This window comes from Melospiza melodia, chromosome 3 (genome assembly GCF_035770615.1).
Source record: "Melospiza melodia melodia isolate bMelMel2 chromosome 3, bMelMel2.pri, whole genome shotgun sequence".
Taxonomy (NCBI): Eukaryota; Metazoa; Chordata; class Aves; order Passeriformes; family Passerellidae; genus Melospiza; species Melospiza melodia.
In genome coordinates this window covers 137,337,755-137,362,041 of record NC_086196.1, presented here as the reverse complement: position 1 = coordinate 137,362,041, position 24,287 = coordinate 137,337,755, and the positions used below count along the sequence as shown (strand labels likewise).

The window sequence follows — 24,287 nt, the reverse complement described above, 5'->3', positions numbered from 1 at the left end:
GCTGCACTGCAGCTCATCTCAAGGGGGCAAAGGTCTTGCAGGAACCCCCGACCTGATTTATTCAGGGCACAGCAATATTTCTTGGGATTAGTATTATTAAGAGCCTCCTGCCCCCTCCTCTCCATCCCTCTGGGTTGAGCCCGAGGGAGGTAGCCGGGCCCCGCCGGGGGTACCAGGCCTTCGGATGGATGCACAGTGATGGCGTCTCTTCATCCCGGCCATTTCACAAGACAGAAAACAGGCTGTGTATTTATTTGGGGTTATTTAGGTCTTGTTTTCCTCTCCCTTCCTGCAGCTTTAAAAGAAAATCCATCCTGTTTGTGAGGGCCGGGCGCTGTGGGGCCGGCGGTGCCGCAGAGGGATGTTCTGCATGTCGTGCGGCATGGCAGGGATCTGCCTGCCGGGATGGGGGCAATCCCAGAGAGAATGCACCCCAAATCTCTTTCTTTCCCCCCTTTTTATTCACTACAGAGGAACCCTCTGGCAGTTCAGACCCTCCTGGAGGTCCAGGATGCAGCAGTGCCCACCCAGGGTTGAGCAGGCGACCGACCATGGGCTGCCGAATTGCAAGGCTGAGGTTTTTATTTTGGGGTGGATTTTAACATTCATCCCCCACCTGGTGCTGAGCGCGGGTCCTTCAGGGGGGTCCTGCCTCCGCCACCATAAAGAGATGGGCGAGAAACCTCCAGGAACAAAGGAGAGGATGCAGGAACCCGCAAGGAAAGAGCTTTATTGGCACGACCCGACGGGCTCCTTGCGGCATCCGCACCGGCCGGGATGCGAGCCCAGGGGGAGGGATGGCCCCAAATACCTGCAGAACCCCTCGGCGGCTGCAAAGAGGCGTCCCAGGGAGCCCAGGCTGCTGTCAGCGTTCCCAAGGGCACCATTCCAGAGGTGAGGCTCTGTGCACGGAGCTGCAAAGAGAGATGGGACCGCCCGCGCTGTCACCGAGGGCCCCCCGAATTTGGGACAGCTCTGCAGATGCCCTGAGGGGTGGGGGACTGTCCCCTGCAGTAAGGCCTGTCCTCGCCCAGTGCCAGGCACCTGCTGGGAGCACTGGGATGGGCCGGGATGAAGGGATGCGGGGCGGCCTCCAGCTGCAAAGAGAAGGGAGGGGAGGAGAGGGATGGGAGAAGGGAAAGGAGGTGAAGGGCCCCAGCGGGGAGCAGGGCAGAGCGGTGGGGATGGCTACAAGGGTGGAGGGAGGAAAAAAAAAACCCGAAATAAAAATAAAAGCGTGAAAAAGAAGGGGAAAAAGAAACCAATGGCGTGTCGGGGGGAGGAGGGGGGAGCAGCCCCTGTGCTGCAGAAGGCTCTGGGGGGCACCTGCTCCGTGTTAGGCCGCGAGGTCGCAGCATCCCTGCGGGGTCGCAGCATCCCTCCCTCCCGCCGCCTCCAGATTTTTGAATTTTATTTTATTTTCTGAATAATTCAGGTGCTGTTTCTCGCCCCCCCTCCTTCATCCTCCCCCCCCTCCCCTCGGCTCCTCGCACACACACGCCTCTCGCCGGGGCTGTGTAAGGAGTATAATGAGGCAGCCGATGGGTAATTGGGATCTTTTGTAGGGAGGATGTATGGCTGGGGCAGCTGCTGGGGGGTGGGGGGGCAGCTGGGGGGGGGGGGACAGCATTACCATACAAAGGGAACAAATGACATGTTTATCCCTCCGAGAGATTTACGCCCGGCCTCGCCCTGCAGACACAGCGCTCCCCCCTTCTTCTACCCGGCACTTTTGATTTAAATTATAAGGATTAAAAGGAGAGGGAGGGCGGAGGGGAAAAACACACAAACAGCCACCGGAAAAAAAAAAAATCATAATAAAGCCTTAAAAAAAATAAAGAAAAAAAGCGGCTTTGCCTCAGCATCCCCCCCCCCCCCTCACCCCCCTCCGCCGGGGGAGCAGCGTGAGCCCCGGTGACCCCAAGACCTGCCCTTGCTTTTAGCAGGGAAAAACCCCATCGCTCTGCGGAGAAAAGGCGAGAGAAAAGGCAAAGCACAAAGCGGCGGCAGCGGAGCAGCCCCGGGGGCAGCAGCCCCGTCCCCCCGGGGCCCACCCGCGGGGCACCCCCGAGTGACAGCTCCGCATTTCACACCCCGGGCTCCTGTGCTCGCCAGGACCCGCTTCTCCTTCATCCCGGAGAGCCCCCCTGATGCTGCCGTGCGTCCCCATCCCATCCCAGCGCATCCCAGCGCATCCCATCCCGTGCCGCGCATCCCTGTCCGCCCCCTCCCCGCGCTGCGGTGCCACCTGCGCAGCGCTGCCTGCGCGCCCCGCGGCCGAGCCCGGGGGATGGAGGGGGGGATGCCAGGGGGTGCGGGGGGTTCCGCGGGTGCGGAGAGCCGCGGAGCCGCCTCCGGCCTCGATGCTGGTCAGCCTCGTTCTTGGCATTCACCGCGTGCCTTAATTGTATGGACATTTAAATCAAGGTCCGCTGTGAACACGGAGAGAGGGGCCTTTCCTCGGGAAGGAAGAAAATATAGAGAAGGAGAAGGGGAAACGGGGGAAAAGAAAAGAAGAAAAAGGGAGGGGGGATGGAAGGGAGGGGGGAGAGGGACCCCGCGGAGCCCAGCCTTTGTTCTCCGCGCCCCGCGGAGGCTCGGCGCGCCCTTCCCCATGGGCGGGGGGGAGGGGGGGGACAAAACCCAACCTAACACCCCCCCCAGCCCCGCCGTCGGAAAAAACCCACCCTTGTATCAAATCAAAGAAGCTCCGAGCTGTGGGGTGGGGGGGCGGCGGGGGGGCCCCGTTACCTGCCCTCCGTCTCTGCCCAGCGCTGCCCGCTCTCTGCCGCCTGCCCCGAGCCCCGCCGCGCTGCTATAAGCGGGGGGGGGGGGGGGTCTGGAGGAGCGCAATAAACCTTCCCCCGTTCGCCTGCTGCAGTCAATCCTTTCGCTCAGATCCCAAGTGGTGCAAAAAAAAGAGGAGAGGGGCCCATCTGGCTTCTCATCAGCTTTGTCAAGTCTTGCATACGCTAAAATGCTAATGACCTAGATAGCTCATGCAAAATGCAGCAGAGAGAGGAGAGGGAGGGAGCAGCGAGGGAGGGAGGAGGGAGGAGGGAGGGAGGGGGAAAGGCAGAGGGAGGGGGAGAGCCCGGGTGCATCACCCCCCCCCGTCCCCAGCACCCCCCAGCCCTGGCTGCCCAATGCACCTTGGTAGGTACGAGCCGGGCTTTGATTTGAAAGGTCACCCGGGTACGATGAAGGGGGGGGCGGGCAGAGCCCACGGATAAACCGCCCTGGCTTCATCCTTCATCCCCCACCGCCTCCCCAGCCCTCCAGGGGGGAAGAAAGGGCGCGGGGGGGGCGCTGGGAGCGCAGCCCCCACTGCATCCCCCCTCCCCCGTGGGGTGCCGAGGGGTGTCCTGTCTATCCAACCCCCCCTTTCCGGGCCCGACCCCAACCCAAACCCGCCCCCCCCACCCAAGAAGAGGAGCGAAGGAAATACCCCCTGCGGCAGCCCCGCCGTGGTCCCTCCGTCCTGCAGCCGGTGCGGAGCGCGGCCGGGCGCGTAATCCCGCGGAGGATGCTCGGGGAGGCAGGGGGTGGGATGTGCGCCCCGCCCGCGCTACGCGGAGGGGGGTGAAAATTATATATATAAATAAAAAAAAAATATATATATATAGAAAAGAAAAGGGAAGGGGGGGCTGGAGCCAGGCCGGCGGCGAGAGCGGAGCGGGCGGCCGGAGGGTGCGGAGGGAGCGCGGAGCAGCCGGGCGGGCGCTGCGCGGAGCGCGGAGCTGTCAGCGGCGCCTTCTCATTTATCATTAGCCAGCCCTAATCTTGCTCGCTGTCCTCCTTCGGTGATGTTGATTCACTTTCCCTCCCTCCTCCCCCAGCCCCCCCCCACCAACCACCCCCCCCCCCCCCCCGTTTTTTCCCGCACACCCCCTCCCCGTAAAGGATTATTCAGCCAAAAAAAAAAAAAAAAATCCCAGCTGCTGACTCCGTGCGCCGCAAACAAGGCGGCTGCAGCCCTCGCCCCCAGCCCCGCTCCCGCAGAGATGCTCCGGGTGTTGTCCGCAGAAATGCTGCCTTTTAAAACAAGGAGCGACCCGCGGGGAAAGAGCCTCCAGCCCTGCCCAGCTCCCCCCGCAGCCCCCCGCACCCTCCACCCGCTCTGGGGGGGCTTGGGGGGGGGGAACCCCCTGCCCTGGCCCCCCCAAACCCCGCTGCGGAGAAAGGATGCTGCAGAGCTGGGTGCAGCTTTGCAGGGGGAGAGAGGAAAAAAAAAAAAGGTATTAAAAAAAAAAAAAAAAAAGAAAGTACCAATTTTGGCCGAGGCTTCGCTTTCTCTCCCCCTCCCTCCCTCACCCCCAGCACTGCTGGTTTCATGGCTACGCTACTGTAATTATGAATTCTTCTTCTTGCGACTCGCGTGTGTGCAGGGGCTGGGGGTGGCAGTGGCTGTGGCTGCGGCTGACATCACTGCAGTGGCGTGGGGCTGACAGCTCCCAGCGCTGCGCAGCCTGCAGTGGCTCCTCAGCTTTTTTTGCAGCCTCTCTTGCTGACAGTTGTCAGGGAAAAGGAAGGGGGGGAGTAATAATAATAATAATAATAATAATAATAATAATAATAATAATAATAATAGTAGTACCCAAACCAAGGGACGAACCCACCCCATCTCACCGCGTTCAAGGTGAATTTCAAGGAGAAGAGCGCAGTTTTTGTTTGTGGCTAGGAGAGCACGCCGTGGTTATCCACACGTCTATATCCAGGGATATCTACACATTCCCAGCATCACACCAGCCTTGGCCGAGCACCCTGTCAGACCCTGTAACCTTGTCAGGGCGCTGCACAGCCTAACCCAGGCTAAAACCCCGGCTCAAGCAGGCTCTGAAGGCAGGAAATCCTTTATTACTCGCCGGGTGATTTGGTGTCAAGGGCATGTGCCCGCTCCTGGGATGTCTCTGCACAAGCTGCAGCTCCTGAGATCATTCCAGCGCCGCACCGAGTCGCAGCGCACGTCTCTTCCTTCCATCCCTTCCCACTGCACGAACACAAACACATCCCTTCTCTCCTCTTTTCCTTTTTCCCTCCCCAGTCGAGGCCTAGAAGTTGCTGAGAAAAACCCGCATGGAAGCACGAGGAGGTGTTTGGTACCCTGAGTGTGGGTCTGTGTGCTCAGAGAGGGGCAGGAGCATCCAGCTCTGAGTAAGCACAAGAACCTTGGGCACATTGGGGGTCCAAAACATGTGGCTGGAAACCTCTGGGAGCCTTTACCCTTTCCCCTTAGTGCTGTCTCACAGTCCTACCGTTTGTGTTCCCATTGCCTTAATGACATTTCACTTAACGCATCAGATCTGAGGAGTTTTCAAGGAAAAGCCAGAAATTAGCTGTCAAAAATGGTTGGGGAGAGCCACCAGCTCAGCCACAGAAATCTTTCCGCCTGCCCTTTATACCGTCACCCCCCTCAAAGCATGACACAATATTATTAGCTTAAAGAAAAAAACAACCCCAAACCCTATTTACCCTGAGAGAGCAACTCCACAGTACACCTCCCTTGAGCCGTTTGCAATTCAAATAAGGCCTCGAACGGCGCAGATTTTAAGGTCTGGCTGACAGAAGCCAACAGCCAGAGCATCCCTCTGAGACTGCCACGCTTCCAACTGCAGCTGGAGCCACGGGGCCACGCGAGCATCCGCCCCTGCCCCGCAGGCAGCTGCCCAGCGGGGACTGGGATGGGGTCACGGTGCTGCCTAATTCATCCCCTCCTTGGTTCCCTGCCCCGGAGATTTATGGAGAGCTGAGGTGGTTTATTTAAAAATAAATAGATGAGTTCCGTGGCAGGTTGGAGGTGAATGGTTGCAATTTCAGTACTACCCTGAAATTACTTCTGCATGTTTTTTTATGAACGTTTATTTTTTATCTCTCTGTAAGACCTTTCCTTTCGAGGAGCCGAAAGCACCTTGGGAGTCTGCAAAAGCCCTGATCCCAATGGCAATTTGAAGGAAGGAAATGCAGTTCTCTCTCTAAGACGGGAAACGGAGGATCAGGGGCTTTGGGGACATTTTGCCACCCATCCTTCATGGCTTCAAATGAAATGGACCCATGGATGGAAATTATGGGAGCAGCAGGGAGACACAGACCCAGAACAGGGCTCGCAGCCCTCAGGGCTGGGCAAAATGGCTTTGTCAAATGGACATGGGGATTTTCCGCCTGAATTTCAGCTGACACGGGCCTGGATGTCACGTTATAAACCTGTGCTGGATTAAAGCTCAGAGGGCTCTTCCAGGGCCTTTTCCAGCTCACCCTCCTCTCCTGCCCGCCGCCCGTCACGTTGGCCGAGGATATTTAAAGCCCGCTCGGAAATACATTACCCTCCCTTAAAAACATAAATCCTCGGACTTAAGCGGTGATCCATCCCCTCCCTGTGCACTATTAGCACATTAAGAAATTAAACGATAAAACTCCCAAAGATCCGATTGACTGGGATCGCGCCGCTCCATATGGCACGGCATATGTGTCCGGCCCTCGGCCGGGATGTGCTCGGCCACGCTGGGCTGGGAAAGGGGTTTCAAGGCAAATTCAGATGGATTCAGAGCTACTTTTTTGTTTTTCTTTTTTTTTTTTTCCCTCCTCTCACGACATTTCACTTCTCTGCTCCACCCCCAGCGCCAGAGGGAAAGCTGTGGAGGTGATGTATGTCCCTAAATAAGGATGCAGAGCCTGACTTTGCTGGGGGAGGTCAGGTGAGGCTATTTAACGCTTTGCAGCCTCCTCTAAGGCTTTAAAAAATGATGCCAAACCCCCAGAGCCACCTCCCCACAAGCAGCTTCACCTCTGCTGGAGATGATGGCAGAAGTGATGCCGGGGGAATGGGTCCCTGCAGGTGGAGGGAAAAAGTCCCTTTCCTTCCCTACCCACTCCAGGATAAATCCCCTTGCAGAAAACAAAGGGCTCTGGGCCTCGCTGGGAGCTTTCTCCGAGCGACAACACAGGGCTTCTAAAAGCCTTTAGAGGCTTTTTCACCACTTTGGTGGGATTTAAACCTTTCCTTTAATTTCTTTCTGGGGCTCACTCGAATTGTTAAGCGCTGGGAGGTGCGAGGGGAGCAAAGATGGCAGGTGGATTCATCCCTGTGCCTGGCACTGCGGGATGGACGGGTGGACAGAGCCTGCACCACAAAACTTAGCTCTAAACATGACCTAAACCAGCTTAGCAGGGATATACATGGAGAAAGGGATTAACCCCCCTCGCTCCCAGCCAGGAGCAACAAATCCCATTAGCACCCCATCCCTGGGAGGGGAAACTCCGCATCCAACGGTCCCCGAAACAGGGACCTGCAGCATTGAATGAGTTATCTATTTCAAATAAAGATCCCAGCCTGTGGCAATGTCTCCTGCAGAAGCTCCGTGGTGAGAATTAGGGATTTTTGTGGGAAGCTTCGGCGTCGCTGCGAACGAGCCTGGCCGTGTTATCCTGGTGCAACGCCTGCGCCGGCTGCTCACCTCCTAAATAGTTAATTCCTGGAGACTGTGAGAAGGTTAAATATGTATCAGGATCAGAAGCAGTTACCTATAGCTCCCCTTTCTGCAGGATTTCTCAGGGTTACTCAGAGAACTGGGAGCGAAATTCGGCGAGAGGGGGATGAAAAATCTCCCTGTGCCTTAAAAACCCGTCTCTCCCCCAAGTAATTTGACTTAAAGCAGGGGAATTACTCACTGAGGTGATAGGTAGGAACCGTGCAAAATATAGTGGGGGGAAAAAGAAGCTGTTAGAGACAACAGCAGGAGAAAAACTCTGTTATCTATGGTAACAGTCTGGAGACTGATTTATCCAGCGTATAAATAGAGCGGGAGAGGCTTTCGCGCTGTAGACGCTCTGATGGGGAAGTGAGAGTTGATTTTACCCTCCCTTTTGGGTTCAGCTTGATAGGAAAGCTTCCCATTGATGCAGCAGCTCCACAGAGTGAGACATGGCACCAAATTCCAGAGGAAAAGGGCCCAAACTTTCTCTCCCCGCGCTGCCATGCCGGGTGCAGCCGTGGGATGCGATTCCAGCATCCCCCCCTTTCCCCACGTAGCCATTCCATCTTAATCAACATCCCAGCTCTCTCCAGAGCTGCCCTCTCCAAGCCCCCAAATATTATTGCTTTGTTTACCACTGGGTTTTATGGAGGATGAAAGCTGATGGACCAGATCCCTCTTCCAAGTACTTATTCCCTTCCATACTTTAAATAACGTTGTTTCACCTACTGGCTGTAGAGAGAAAAAAACCCCAGCAAACAAAACACCCCAAATCTCTTGTACTCCATGATTTATTTCTGAATTTTCATTGAGGGGGGAAAAAAAATCATCAAAAGGTCTCCAAGCTTCAGGTTTAAAACATACATCGTATTTAGGCAAATCTACTGGAGCAAGCATGGGGAAAAAGGGGAAGATGCAGTGTCGGGCTGGAGCCTTGTTCAGCATTTTGAGTAGTGTTTTAGAGGGAAAAACAGTGGGGCTGGGAGGGAGATTTCAGGGCTTGTCTCGGTTATACCTGGAATGTTCATCTTTAGGAGCCACAAACCCCATTATGCCATTTGTTCCCCTTGTGTTTGGTGCCTCCATAATTTTAGGACAATTTGAAAAACCAATTAAACCCCCAAAACTCCCTTTGCCTTGCTGGGATTTGCTCTTTATTTTCTAGGCTGCTCTGCCACAGCAGCAGCAGCGGCCTTGGAATCCCATTGCTCCCGTTTTTCCAGCGACATCTCCCAGGGTGTGCATTCCCCTATTGTTCCACAGGTCAGCAGAGAGCCCTGAATCAGGTAAAAGTCCCTTTTGTGCCGTATCCCACAGTATCCACGTCTGCCTAGCATGTGTTTCCCCAACGCAGATTCCACTGGCATGGAGGAGCAGATGGCTCAGGTAGCGGATTTAAAGCTGTCCCAGCCCACCCCCAGGCCTGACCTATATCCAGGATGAATGGATGGATGCCAGGAATACCTTTGCTTTCCCCCATGTCCATCATACATCACTGGATTTGTTTTTTTCCCCTCCCCATCAGCTGTCAATAATGTAAAAAAGAAAAGAGAAAAGGTAAAAAAAAAAAAAAATAAAAGGCAAAAAAAAAAAAAAGCAATACCTTCCTGACTGATATTTACACAAGTAAATATTTTTTATGTATATACAGGCAGTATGAAATGATTTTTAATGAATTATCTGTGAGTGAAAACAGTTCTGTAAATCAGCAGGGCTGCAGGCAATTTTTACCATATGTCGGCTCGCATTTGTATCACGGAATTTGTTGTGGCGAGGACGAAATATCTGCTTTTCTTTCCTTGCTGATGTGCTAGAATTAGGATCTACATAACTCAGTCCGTTTAAGCAGGAATATTGTCTGGTTTTATTGGACTATTATTAATGCAAAGGAGGCCGTTCCCTATTCGGCTCTGCACACCCAGACAGCGAGAGCTGCACGGGAGCAGGGAGAAGCCTGAATTACATCAAAAATCCGTATTTTTTCCCCCATAAAGAGTCCCTCAAACCTTCCTCCAGCAGGTTTCCAAGAGTAAATCAGCAACTCGCACAGCAGAAAGGAATATCTTTAAAATATAAGCTATGCTCTGCTCTGCACATCCATCCTCCCTTCCCCCTCCGTAAAATAACATCTGAATTCCTAATGGCAATAAGGATGAATTACTTAATGTATGGAGGGGGGGCTCAGGCTAAAAAAACACATCCCAGGATAATGCTGGGCTTTAACAGCACTGTATTTACCCCTAAAGCAAGGGGGTGAAACAGAAACCACAGCCCCAAAACGAGGAATTGACACCTAACACCCCGCAAAATGCAGGTGAAAACTTCTGCCTGATCCAGGGTAGGAATAAATTGAATAAATTGCTCCTTAATTTAGGTACCAAACCCAGATAAAAAGTAAGGGATGGAGGTGGGGGGGAAGTTTAACACAAAACCAAACCAAAAATTGCTATGTACATCACATATTCCTGCATTCCGGGGATTTTATTTCAGAGCTGTTAACACCGAGGAAACGTTTGAATTATATTTTATAAAACAGTGTCGCAGGGACGATCTCCAGCCTGATTCTCCATCGTTTATCCGGGGCTGAATGGGAAGGTGGGGGGGATGTCAGCCAGGAAAGGCCTCTGGGAAGAGTGGTCCTGGATCTGCACCCCAAACAAAGAGAGGTCACCCCTGTTTGTAGCCAGGTCCTGCACATCCAGGGATTTGCCGCTGGCTTCAACGGGAACAGGATGCTTTCCCTTCTGCCCATGGGAATATTCCTGAATGCTGCCTAAAGCAGGGGGGAGGGAAGGGAGAAAGGTAGAAATTTTTTATTATTTTTTTTTCCAGAGAGAATGAAAATCGTAAATAATAAAATACTTTAAAAATACCAAAGACAATTTCTGCCCCCATTTTCACCCCTTCTCTCTCTTTGCCAGGCCAGGACGCAGCCTCGAGCCAGAGGACGGCAGCGATTCTGTAATGACGTAATGCTGAGATGGAAAATGTCATAACCATTTGTCACCAAACGCCCCGTGCACCCAGATGAAGCAAACAGTGTGAGACTGACAGGGCTGATGAAAAACAGCACTTAAGCTAATTTTTTTCCTCCTGCTAAACTCCGTTGTGCACTATGCAAATCTGATTGCGAAAGTGGGACATTATCAACACTTTAACGCTAGTTAACTTTGGGAGATGATACTCAGAGCAATCAACATAAACTTAGCATACAGTAACTTAAATAACAAAAATGTTTCTCTGCTTCTGCTGCTTCGGCGCTGGCATTTGGATCCAGGCATGTGATGGATTGTGCCGTGCCTGGGAACAAATTAAAAATACAGCGCCTCAGATCACTGGTGGCAGCAGCGGAGAGGAACGGGTTTTAAACCAGAATAACAATAATGGCAATTAGACACCAACCTGGCCTGAATCATCCCTGTCCTGTGAGCAGTTATTGATTATTAATAGGCTCATATTTGCTTAGACCACATCCCTCATCCCTCTGGTTCCCACGCCAGCCAGAACTGACCTGCTCCTGACAAATCCACATTCCAGCACCTCTTAAATTTATCAAGCTCCTCAAAATACTCTTTCCCCCCTCTCTTCAAGGTCCAATTTTTGAGAATCGCAGCTTTCCTCTCCTTTTTCTCCTGGAAAATAAATTTCTTTATCCCTCGGCGAAGAGCATTGCGAACCCTAAAGGTCACCCTCCCAAAGAAAGGAAGGATAACCCGCAATTTGTTATTTTTAAAAGCTCACAGCGGTGGGAGAGGTGAACTGATGGAGAGGACAGGACGCGTCTCCCTCGTTAGCATTCCCCTCGTTCCCCCGCAGCAACGGGGAACGATAATAACACCTTAATATCTCCCAGCGGGGCTCAAAGGAGCTGGAAAAATAGGATTTAGGGTGTGAGATGGGAAGGAAAACAAAAAATATAAAAAACCCCCACGGCCCGTGGTGCAGCTGGAAAGTTGAAGGTGGATTTTGTGTCGTGGTGGTACTGATTGGGATGTTAACAAACCCGGAGTGTGGGGAACAGAGGGAGGTTGGATCCCAGCCAGCTCCTGCTGCTGGCCCAGGCCTGGAATGATGCCTGCTCTGATACGGCAACAACCACTTCCCCAGCCCAGGTCTGCCCGGGGTTTCTCCTAAAAATGTTAATTAAGGCTCACACGCTGAGCAAATTACAGGGAATTAGCTCTATTTTGCATATGCGGAATTAAGGTGTGAGGAGAAGCACCTGGATGAGGGTGGCCCAGGGAGTCCACCAAGAACTGAGCTCCACCTTCACAGTCTGAGCCCTGCGCTGAGGTCTGAGCCTCATCTGGTCCTCTCCTGAGCTCATCATACCCAGGTCATTAACAGAACACAGGAATTCATGGTAATTATTAGAGAACCACAGAATCATGGAATATCCTGAGTGTCAAGGGACCCATGAGAATCATCGATTCTCAGCTCCTGGCCCTGCACAGACACCCCAACAATCCCACCCTGTGCCAAGACAGAGGTTAATGGGTTTGGTTTCCAAAAATGGACGCACTCAGATTGCCCAATTTTATCCATTTCAAGAAGTTCTCCCATCTCCATGAGCAGAAAATGCAGTTGGTTCCATCCCCATTCCCGCTCTCAGCATTTTCTTCAGCTGAATTAGGTGTTTATAGCTGGTATTTCAGGCGCAATTAGAATCTGCTTTTATTTGTTAATACTTTTCCCACTACAGCCCAAATCTCTGAGGTGCATCCTTCCTGTCACCACCCAAACTGCAAATTCCAGCTCTGTGGAGAAAATGTCCTCTCCCAAAAAGGATAAACCATTGTCCATTTATGGGGTGTCCCTGGCTGAGCCTTTCAGCTGTGACCTCCATTTGTTGGGATTGGCAGAAAAAACAATGGCACCTTTTCCAAAATTCAGGAGATGCCAATACTTACAGAGAGATAAGTAGAGCATGAGTCTACCATGGCCAAGGAAATAATATAATATAATATAATATAATATAATATAATATAATATAATATAATATAATATAATATAATATAATATAATATAATATAATATAATATAATATAATATAATATAATATAATATAATATAATATAATATAATATAATATAATATAATATAATATAATATAATATATTATAATATAATATAATATAATATAATATAACATAATATAAATAGTTTTTATTATATAATTATATTTATTATAATTATAGCCAAGGAAATATCTTCCATCTTGGGATGACTGATTGCAGAGGTGCACCAAAGTGCAGGGATTTTCTCCTTTTGGACGTTAGGGAATGCATTTTATGGATGAAGAAACCAAAAAGGATTCCACTGGACTAGGTTTGACACCAGCTCCATAGAGAATGGGTAAGGCTTGCTGCTGACAGCATCCCACCAGAGAGCACAGAAAACCCTTCTTAGACAATTCTTCAGGGCTTAATTTATTTAAAAATAGCAAAATGTGCTTCAGCTCTTTGATAGAGTGAAAGAACAAGGCTTACACAACACCCAGGTCTGGTGGGGTGGGATTCACCCCCTCAAACTTCAGGAATGTTGTTGCCCAGTGCCAAAATCTTCTCCAAGGCGTCTCTGAACCAGCAGCAATTTGGGGGCACCAAGGGAAGGCCGAGACTGCACATGCACCCTGTGATGACAGGTCCCCTACCCCAAAGACAAGGCCTCATGGCCAAGGAGAGAGAGTCTGGAACTGGTTTATTTATTCCTGTAATTTATCAATCCTTTGAAGTATCCAAGGTGAGATTGAACAGGGCTTGGAGCAACTTGGGATAGTGGAAGGTGCCCATGGCAGGGGGTTGGAACAGGATGAGGTTTAAGGCCCCTTCCCACCCAAACCATTCCATGATTCATGGCAGGTAGGATCTGGGGCAGCAGTGCCCTGGTAGCCAGGAGGGACATCTGTGTCCTGGGGGCATCAGGACAGGAATGTCCCTCAGGATGTCCCAGGCCCAGCAGGGAGAGAAAAGGGATTGTCCTGCTCTGCTCTGCACTGGGGCGGCCTCACCTTGAACACTGCGAGCAGTTTTGGGCACTGCAAAGTAAGAATGATCTAAAGCTGTCAGAGGGCATCCAAAATAGGCTACAGAGATGGTGAAGGACCTGGAGGGGAAGCCTTATGAGGAGCAGCAGAGGTCATTTGGTTTGTTCAGCCTGGAGAAGAGGGGACAGAGGTCAGGCCTCACCGGGGGCTGCAGCTCCTCCTGAGGGACAGCTCCAGTTTCTGTTCCCTGTGACCAGGAACAAGGCCCAGGAACAGCTGGAGCTGTGTCAGGGAAGGTTTGGGTTGGATATCAGGGAAAGATTCTTTTCCCAGAGGGTAGATGAGCACTGGAACAGCTCCCCAAAGAATGAGAACGGCACCAAGGCTGTCAGAGCTCCAGGAGTGTTTGGGCAACACTCTCAGGGATGCACAGCTGGGATTGTTGGGGTGTCCTGCATAATCTTGGTGGGTCCCTTCCAACTCAGGACAATCTGTGATTCTCTGATGCTGGGAATTAACTGGAGACCACCTTCCTCTGGCAGGAAACCTCCTGTTCGTGTGGCAGCTCAGGAGGGCAGCTGAGGTCAGGCAGCACAGAGCTCTCCTCGTTCTCACCCAGAGCAAAGGCACTCGGGCGCTGAATTTCTGAGGCTGTAACAAGCCCAGTCCTGGTCCCCAGCTGCCTCTCACAGCCATCAGCAAAGTCCTGGAGTGAGAGCATAAATGCACTTGTTCTGCCTCTCTAAGTGCAAGGAAACTGTCTCAACAAAGAGGATGAAATATTTCTCGTGGCTTTCCGTAAGTAAAGGCAGAGAAAGCGAGGCAGACAGCAGCTACTCGAACCACTCCACCCGGAGAGTCCTAGCCTACAAGAGCTTTGTGGGAATGCTGGGACAAGGCTTTTCTGCCGCAGATGAACCTCCTGCTGCTTTGCCATCTCTGCCTAGGTTCCCTTTTCTGCTCTTCCAGCCCTTGGTTTCATAATAAAATAGTGGTCAGGGCTGTGAGGGATGAGTGAGAACAGTCCCCTATGGCCTCTTATCCTGCTCTCCATTGTATCCCTGAAATCCATGTTGCTTCCACAGTGGATTTTTGCATGGGCAGGGGCAGTGGGATGCAGGGCACCACCACCACTAACCTCAAAAATCAAAGCAAATTCCCACAAGGGAATTGTGCTGTTGGGGCTGCCTTGGACCTCATTTTAAACAGGCAGACGATGGGGTTGTCCTCCACCAAGTGATGTCCACCCCAAAGAACCTGTCCAAAGCCTCCTCCTGCACTTGGAATGGAGGCCAAGAAAATGTCCCCATTGCTGTCACATCATCTCAAATCAAAGCTCGCTTTTTTGTCACTTTGAACCGCCAGGATCTGCTCTCATCCTGTGTTTTATACACGGTCAGCAAGAGCCAATCTCTTTCATAACAGGAGCACATCCAATTAAACTGGCAAACAATATTACATTTTCCTATTACTTTGTGTAGAACATCCTTTCTGGTAAAGAGAAGCCCAGAGGTTATAGAAATCTTAGGGATTTCTTTTTCAGACTCTTACATGGCTGAATCTGTGATCTCAATTTGAATTAGCTGGGACCTGCTGTTGGGGCTGTTTGTTGTTAGATGTCACCAGTGATGGTGTTGCCAGAGAGGCTGGAACATAACAGACTCAAAAGGACCTGAGGTCAAGGGCACTGAAGTTTAAAATACAATCTCTTCTTGCTTGGAGATATTTTTGCACATGTATATCCTGAACAGAAAATTCAGGAGAATAATGCTTTCAAGTGCAGTCTGAATGAAGTCACAGGGAAAAAGGCAATATATTTTGTAATGAATTCGTTTAAACAACTCAGTAATATTGTTGATTTGCTGCTCCCTGGATTGTAATTTATTAGAAATTGCTTCTGATGTTTACAGGATGCATAAAGAGCAGTTCGATGTAAATAAGGAGCTGCTGTATGGTTAAGTGTCCCTTCTGGTGAATTAAATAACTTGGTGAAAAGACTTCTTGTGTGTATTTATTCCACTTCCCACTTCAATGTCATCTTGGCTCAGTTAACCAGAGGAGAAAAATCAAATTGCAGGGGAGCATTTCCCCATTTTTGACAAAATTATTTTTTGATTATGGCTTGGAGACCCCCAAACTGCTCTGTGTACTCTGCTGCCCTCCTCACCCCCTCAGCCTGGTCACCCCAGGGACAAATTTAGGGGTAAGATGCCACCATGTGAGGCAGAAATGGTCCTTCCACCACTGTGCCAGGGCCTGAGTGCTGAGCCCAGCACACGAAAACTGCTGCCAAACCAGGGGGGATGGAGCATGAAGCCTCCTCAAGACAAAGCTCAGGACACAACTCAAAGCTCACCTTTTCGGCAGAGGGATTTGCTTCATGTGGGGCTTGCTGCCCATGTGGGAATAAATCTGAAAATCTGTACACAACCATCTCCAATGCATCAGGCAAATCTTGCACAGCCAGGGCTAACCAGGAATTGTAATATGTGGATTCCTTAAAGCACCTGAAAAGGGATGTCAGGATCTATCCCAGAGCCATGACTTTTTCCAGAGTGCCAAAAGAGGGTTATACAGATATAATTTAGCTGGATTGAACAGTCTAATCTGAGATTTACAGGATTGGCAACGATCTCTGCCCCGCTAATCAATTCTTGTGGTGCAACAAGGAGCTTGGGAATGCTCAGCCTTGGTGTGAGGTGCATCAATTCTTCCCAACAGGTTTATTCCTCCACCAGTTGTTTGTTGATCGTGATTTCACGATCACAGACAGCCCAACAGAGCAGATCTGTGTGTTTTACCAATTTACAGTCACACTTTGAATACCAGCACTCAATTCTACCATTAAGCAGCCCTCCCCTTAATGCAGAAACATCTTGCAAGGCCCCAGCCAGGTTTTATTCCACAGCATCCCACGTTTTCTCCAAGCACTGGTGCCAGCTTGCTGTGCAGGGGGATCACCCTCCTCTTACCACCAAGGCTCAGTGTTCTGTAAATCCCTCATAGTCTTCAAAACATAGATTTTTTTGACTCATTCTCCAGTGTCACCCCAATATTCCAGAAAGTCCTTTAGGAAACACAAAATGACTCCTCCTCCAGGGCAGCATATGATTATCCTTGTGCTTTGCTTTCCCTGAAGGGTTTGGGCACATACGGAAGATGAATTTGCTGGGGCTGCTCTTACAGACACAGAATGATGGAGTGGTTTGGGTTGGAAGGGATGCCAAGATTATCTCATTCTGCTTTGTGCTATGGGAAGGGAGAACTTCCACTATCCCAGATTGCTCTGAGCCCTGTCCAGCCTGGATTTGGACACTTCCAGGGATGGGGAAGCCTTGGCTTCTTCTTCCCACAACCATGTCCTGTGTCTTGCGGTACTTCTGCCAGTGGGAAGAAGATGGAGCTGGGAGGAAAAAAACTGCTGGCTAAAATGGGGGTAATGATCTAAACCTAACCTAAAAAAGGGGAGATTCAGACTAGAGTGAAGGAAGACATTTTTTTATTATGAGGTTGAGGATGCTCTGGCACAGGTTTTCCAGAGAAGCTGTGGCTGCCCCTGGATCCCTGGAAGTGTCCCAGGCCAGGCTGGACAGGGCTTGGAGCAACCTGGGATAGTGGGAGGTGTCTCTGCCCATGGCAGGGGGTGGAATGAGATGAGATTTAAGGTCTCTTCACACCCAAACCATTCTGTGATTCTATGAAATCAAAATATCTTCTCTTTGTTTCTCTTCCATGCTCTGTGACCATATACCGAGTTTGGCTGTCAGAATCCAATCACCAGTGCAGTTCCTGAAGCAGAAGAGACTCTTAACTTGTTCTTCTTCCTGTATCTAGGCAAAGAGCTGCTTGTGACACAAGCTGATTTAGAATTAACTCAATCATACTTTGATTTTTTTTCTCTGAGCAGAAGCACAGTGTTCCTGAGGTTTGATCTTGCAGAATGCTGGATGCTCTGGGCCTGATCTATGATCCATGACCAGGATCCATTCATGGTCACTTGTGGCATGTCTGGAAGGCATTTGCAATGTGGATTTAAATTCTGTAAAATTCTGTAAAATATGTGCTGTGCTGTTGACATGAAGGAGTTTTTTCTACTGTCAGTGCTGGGTCACAACCTAGAATCAGAATGGTTTGGGTTGGAAGGGACCTTGAATATCATCTCATTCCAACCCTCTGCCATGGGCAGGGAGCACTTCCACTATCCCAGCTTGCTCTGGATGGGGAGATGCATTTGGACCTTTTCTCTCCAGGTGATCCTCTTCTGTCCTGCTAATGGAGCCATGTTTAATGGCAAAAGACACTTTTTTTACACTTCAAATGCTCTTAGATTTGGCTTTCCTGGATTCTGGTGGGACAGGAGAATAAAGCAGTGAGGAAATTAGAGAGGGAGGAAGCTCATTAGCGGATGGAGTGCTCCTGCTCTCTCCTTTCTTCTGAAGCCTGATGAATGCCACAAACAGGAGCAGAAATTCAGGAGTCAGCTCTGGGAGGGCTGTGATTACCTCGGAGTTCTGCTGGGATCCTGCCACCCCACAGCTGAGCTGTGGCCCTGTAGAGCACAGACCTGCAAATGAAGCCCCCCCTGCCACGCTGGGCCGGCTCAGCTGAGCTCAATGTGCCAGCAGGCAGCAGAGACAGTTTAATATTTATAACCTGATTTGACCACTTAATATATTCAGCCTATTTTTAAGCTGCCTTGCTCTGCATGGAGGGACAGCTCACATCACATGGAAGGTTCCTGGAGGCACCTGGAGGAAATTTGCAGGTGATGGTCACATTTGAAGGAGAGGGTTTCACCCTTCTTTTGATTTTCCAGCAGTGGGAGAGGGCTGGGGTCGGGTGGATTAGGGTGCCTGGGAATAGCATTGCCTTGGCCAGGGTGGGATTTGCTGTAATTGCATCAGGAATGTTCACCCAAATTTGCTCTGGTTTATGCTGTCCTGGAAAATGCCCCTGCTGGTGCTTTAGGAAGAAATTCTGGAAGCAGTTCCCAACCACTGGTCAGTTTATTTACAAAAAGAAGGATTGAGGTAATGAGAACACACCACTGTGAGGCGAAATAAGCACCAAATCCAACTTTTAAAGCCCACAAACTTGTTATAATTCATGTCCTAGTGAGAGACCAGAAGGTAAATCTATAGGAAGAGGAGCTGAAACCAGTCTTGTTTAGATTATGTAATTACAAGTTTGACTATTTTCAGTATCACTAATCTGAAAAAGTAAGCAATGTCAGCAGAAAATTAGGCAATGTGGGAGGAAAATTTGGTGAGTATTTTGGGGTTTATTTCTGGAGATCAATTGTTGGATGAAACAGGGAAATTCAAGCAGTTGATGTTTCATTTCTGTTGTACACAGAGCTGGGAGGAGTCAGTGGCCTTTGGGGAGGGAATTTGCAAGGGCCACAACACTTAAATGCTATTGTCTCCAAATGGAGATCTTTTTTTTTAATGAAATTTTGGGGGTCTGAGAATTATTTATCAACAAGTGTATGAAAGAGAAGTGGCTGATGATGAGGAGCTAAACTTCCTGTCTCCAAACCAGCCTCAGCTAGATGAGATTTGTGCCCACACAGGTGCCTGTGAGTTATTTGAAATGTAAATAAAATATCCCCAATTGCTCAGACAGTGAATGTGAGGGTGAACCCAGTGTGTGATGTGCCCAAATTTGGGGTTACACCAGATGTGGGTCCAGGTCTCCTGGCTTTCTGTCTCATCACTCCTCCCATAGCAGGCAGCAAAAGGTGAGATTTGGAGGTTGCATTTCAAATGAGAACTCATCCCATTTTCCCCTCCGTGATGTGACTGTGCTGAAGTCAGGCCCCCTACAATTTTGGGGGAAAGCTGGTGCAATATGAATTGGGATCATCCAAAAAAATGGGTCTAACCGTAAGAATGCTAATAGGTCAGGATGGGTTTTGAGCCCAGCGATCCTGATCGCCGTTCATCCTCAATTCTTTCCCATCTCAGTATCACTAAACCAGCCTCAAAATGACTGAATCCAAGCCTTCCCTGATCTCCCCAGAGGTCTCTCAGGACAAACCCTGAGAGTGGCTGTGCTGAGCAAGGGCTAAAGAAGAGACAGGGGATTTAGGCTTTGTTTCAGGAGCAACATTCCAATGCATCATTCCCGAAAGAACCGGAACGGCCGAAGGGCCGGCGGCTTCCTCAGCAACCCAGGTGAAGTTCTGGGCAGGGCTTGGAGGGTGGTTCAGCCAAACTTTTAGAATAGAAGTCTCTGTAATAGGATTAAGGGGTGCCAGCCAACGGGGGAAAGGCTTGGAGAGATTAGGGGAGGCATTGGGAGGGAGGATTAGTGGGACATACAACAAAAACGGAGGCCAGGAGGGTGCACTCAGCGCTAGGGACGAGTGGTGCCACGTGCCACACACACTCAGGGTTAGCCACCCTCTCCTGGGCAGCCTGGACTCGCTTCCCAGTGCCAGAGGGCAGGGATAGATGGGATATTGGGAAGGAATTGTTGGGTGTGAGGATGGTGAGGCCCTGGCACAGGTTGTCCAGAGAGGTGGTAGATGCTCCATCCCTTGAAGTGGTCCAAGGTCAGGGCTTGGAGCAACCTGGGATAGTGGAAGGTGTCCCTGCCCATGGCAGGAGGATTGGTGACCTCTAAAGGTCCCTTTCAATCCAAACTCTTCTATGATTTTCCAATGCCTGTTATTGGAGGAGCCATTTTTCTGTGCTGTTGGGTATTCATGCCATCATGAGCTTCATCTGCATTTCCTGAAGCTGTGCAGTGAGAAAGTTGCAATTGGAATCTTGGAATTTAATTTAGTGGCTGCCTGGTTGTTGGGCAGTTCTTCTGTACGGTGTGCCAGACATAATCATATTCCATCAGAGGCAGAATCCATGTTACTGCAGGCTCTGTATGGTTATAAAAACTGAATCATGGAAAGGTTTGGGTTGGAAGGGACCTTAAAGCCCATCCCATCCCCTGCCATGGGCAGGGACACCTTCCACTGTCCCAGGTTGCTTCAATCTCCATCCAGCCTGGCCTTGGACACTTCCAGGGATCCAGGGGCAGCCACAGCTTCTCTGGGCACCCTGTGCCAGGGCTCCACACCCTCACAGCCAGGAATTCCTTCCCAATATCCCATCTAAGCCATTCCCCCTTGTCCTGCCTTAAACTTCAGACACATTCCAAATATCAATACAGCAAACCAGAAGAGAACAGGAGTGGACAAGGTTCACATCTCTTAATGACCTTAAAAGCCTTTTTAAAGGCCTGCAATGAATTTTTTTTTCTGGTATAGACCCACTCCTTTTGGACCTTCTCTTGGAGTAAACTTGTCCTGATACAACCTAACACCTGAAATAAATCTGCAGTTGAGGTACTCCTTTAGATCCCAATCTTATAAAACTCGGAGTACCTGGAGCAATTGTGTTGTTTTATTTCACCTCTGGCTGCAGCAGAGGATCTTACGGACCTTTTTTATAGGGCTGAACACTATTTCCCATCTTCCCAATGCTCCTGTTGTGAGCCTTGAAGGTGGTTCTGACACTTCACTCTTCTCTCATGAAAAAAAAAACAGGCTACAAGATCTTCCTGAACAGCCTCTTCATGTTAAAAAATACATTTCTTCACTAAATTCCCTTGAAACATGGCAGGTAAAGTACTTTCACCTGTTTACTCAAGTGTGTATCATATTTTCTGCATTGCTCACAAAGAACAGAACCTGGATCCATCCCACTCCTGGAATGTGCTACCACAACTTCCTCTTCTAAGAGATAAGGAGCCAAGGAGGAGAGGGGCCAGGCTGGACCTGTTCCCATCAAAAAGGAGGGACTGGTGGGATGTTTGAAGCTCAAAGGCAGCCTGGACCATGGAATGGTGGAGTTGGGGACCCTTGGAGCAGCAAGGAGGGTGCAGAGCAAGCACATTACCCTGGACTGCAGGAGGGTAAATTTCAGTCTCTTCAGGGATCTTTTTGGGTCAGTCCCATGGGATAATGCCCAGGAAGGAAAAGGGGCCCAAGAAAGTGGGTTGATATTCCAGGATTGCCTCATCCAATCTCTGTTTCCATTGTTTTCTACCTCAGGCCATTATTTACAAATCAGATATAAGACCCAAACCTCATGTCCTTGAGGACCAGTATTCATCTTACAGTAGGATCTGTCAGAAATAGGGAATCTCAAGTGTTTTGGAGCACAGAAATCATCAGCAGCATGACTCTGGAATGATTTTGGCCTGGGATAAGTTTTGCCAAGCCAAGGGGCTCTGAGGATGTCCTTGCTTTTGTCAGGGGGGTTGGATTAGTTGACCTTATAGGTCCCTTACACCCCAAACTATTCTGTGATTTGATGTTTTTGTGGAATAGTCCTCAAACCCAGATTAGGGGCAGATCCTGGCACTGTTCATTTCACCAGGACAAATGTCCTGGAATCCCAGCCTGTTATTGGAGGAGCCATTTTTCTGTGCTGTTGGGTATTCATGCCATCATGAGCTTCATCTGCATTTCCTGAAGCTGTGCAGTGAGAAAGTTGCAATTGGAGTCTTGGAATTTAATTTAGTGGCTGCCTGGTTGTTGGGCAGTTCTTCTGTACGGTGTGCCAGACATAATCATATTCCATCAGACACAGAATTAGCCAGTGTGTCCTTCATTGCTAAGTGCAGCACAGGCCCACTGGCCTTCCTTGTTTGTTGTTTTGATTTTTTTCTTTATTTATTCCATGACACATGTAAATACTGGTTATTTGGACTCTTGTCTGTGGGCCTTGGAGTGCTGAGTTATGCTGGTAAAAAGGGATGGCAAAAGAAAAGGTGAAAATGCCAAGATGGAATGGCCAAGCAGTGGTTTTAGGTGAGTTAAAATAACAGTGAGATAAAATATCACACAAGCTCAGCCTTGTGGTTGTCATGCTGTTAATAATAAATATTGTGCCAGGACTGGGAGAGGAAGAGGAGCTGATGTTGGAATTGAGTCTGGAGCAGAAACAAAGAGATTTTGTGTCTATCCATGGGCACAATGGTCACTTTTCTTGTACTCCTGAGATAATATCCCCTTTAGGTGATGTGGCAGCCTTGGCAGAAGGGGGAAAGTCACCTCCTATTGCTCTTCCATAGCTGGGTTCCCTGCCCAGTTCCCATCAGCTCAGGGCAGTGCTGAATCCACATCTCTCTGAACCCACTTCTGCCAAAAATCCCAGAGAAACCCCAAGCAGCACAAAGTGAAATTATCTGGACTAAGGTAATTTTCCAAACCTGCATGGAGAGCTTGAAGCACAAGGAAAACCCACATATTGAGGCTGTTTCTGCTCTTAAATATGGAGCTCTAAGGAGAAATAGATAAAACTGAAGGATTGAAAGGAACCCCCACAGAACAAGGTACATTCAACACAAATGCCTTTGAAAGAAGATGGCATTGGGCCAGTGTCAAATTATGACAGAAAGTCATCTAAAATAACAATTAATTAATGGACATCCCTATCAAAGCTTAAATTCATTAATAACCACTGAAATGATGAAGTGACAACCAATAGCAGCATTTAAGCCATGGCTTTTTGTGAGCTGCTGCTGGACAGCTCATCCCAGGCGAGGGGCAAGAGCTGATTCAGGTTTTGACCAAATTATTGTTATTACGAGGATGCAAACAGAGTTATTCTGTCGGGCCAGTGATGTCAGAAACACCACGTGGAGATGTTCCATGCAGCTGGAGGGCTGCTGGGAAGTTTGTGGAAGGTGCCCAGATCCCTTGGAGAAGCTCAGCTGCGGTCCCTCAGCAGCCGCTTGTGCCTGCCAGAGGTCCTCAGCTGACTTTATCTCCTGGCTTCACCTCCCAGTGCTTCCCTGTCCTCCTTTGCTCCCTGTTGGAAGCCCTTTCCCTCTGGCAGATTGGTGGTGTGGCAGGGGGTGTCCCCAGTGGCCCTGTTGCCATCTGTCCCCCTCCCGCCAGCACAATCCAGAGGCAGGGATGGGCTCCCTGAGTGCTTCCAGGGGTCAGGTTTTCCCTCCTATCACTGCTGAGGGGAGCAAATATCTCTTGGTGGGATGCAGGCACCTCAAAACTCTGCCCAAGAACGGGACAGACACTGCCCTGCCCAGTGAAGACAAAACGAGGCTGCCCCTTTGCTGTAGGGTTTGCTCCAATCTGTCACAAAAATAACTTATTCCAAGGTGAGCCGGTCCCGGGAGGGAGCAGAACTCCTGGTTGCTCTTCTGGCTTTATCTTTTATCCATCCCTGCGGCTTTTCCCTCCCCTGCCTGCTGCTAATCAGCATTTCCTGCAAGGAGCAGCTGCTAATCTGCAGCAGGAGTTGGGGCGTGCAGGGTGTGGGGAGGTGGTGGGGTGCTGAAGGGACACCCTTCCAGCAGCTCCTGCTGCAGTGCCACCCAAACACCCCTTTACCAAAGCCACTGTGGTTAAAAAAGGTGCACCCACAAAAGAAAAGCTGATTTGTAGCACTTGCATTTTGTTGAGGCAAAAAAAAAAAAAAAAAAAAATTGTTTGTCTTTGTGTGTGTGTTTGTGTGCGTGCTCGTGTGTGTATATAAATACATATATATATTTTCCCCTCTGAAACAACTTGCTTCCCTTTGGGAATAAAGGGGATCTTTAAAAATGCAAAAATTCCTTCCAGACAGTTTGTCATGTCTTACTAGAAACAGCCAACCCTATTAGCAATTTAAATGATGCCTCCCATTAGCATAATTTTTAATGAAGCAGAGCACGTGTTTCACATTTGTGTTTCTGACGTGGTGCAGAGGAAGCACTCGGACACTCAATGAGCATCAGGAGAAATTGGCTCTGAGAAGATCAGAGGGATGAGGCATGAGGGATTCCTGGCCAGGACTTCATTTGGGATGTTTTCCTGCAAGTGG

General features: G+C 49.7%; 1 long non-coding RNA gene across 2 annotated transcripts; it reads right to left on the bottom strand.

Annotated features, from left to right (window-relative positions):
* Nucleotides 1–699: 699 nt before the first annotated feature.
* On the bottom strand, nt 700–4,356 carry LOC134416492 (uncharacterized). 2 transcript variants are annotated; one of them, XR_010027285.1, is made up of 3 exons: nt 4,270–4,356; nt 3,449–3,568; nt 700–914 (listed from the first exon to the last, which is right to left on the bottom strand). It is a non-coding gene; the product is annotated as an uncharacterized LOC134416492 (long non-coding RNA). The 2 variants fall into 2 exon arrangements; XR_010027284.1 differs by lacking the exon at nt 4,270–4,356 and having other exon boundaries at nt 3,449–3,818.
* Between the last annotated feature and the right edge of the window lie 19,931 nt (nt 4,357–24,287).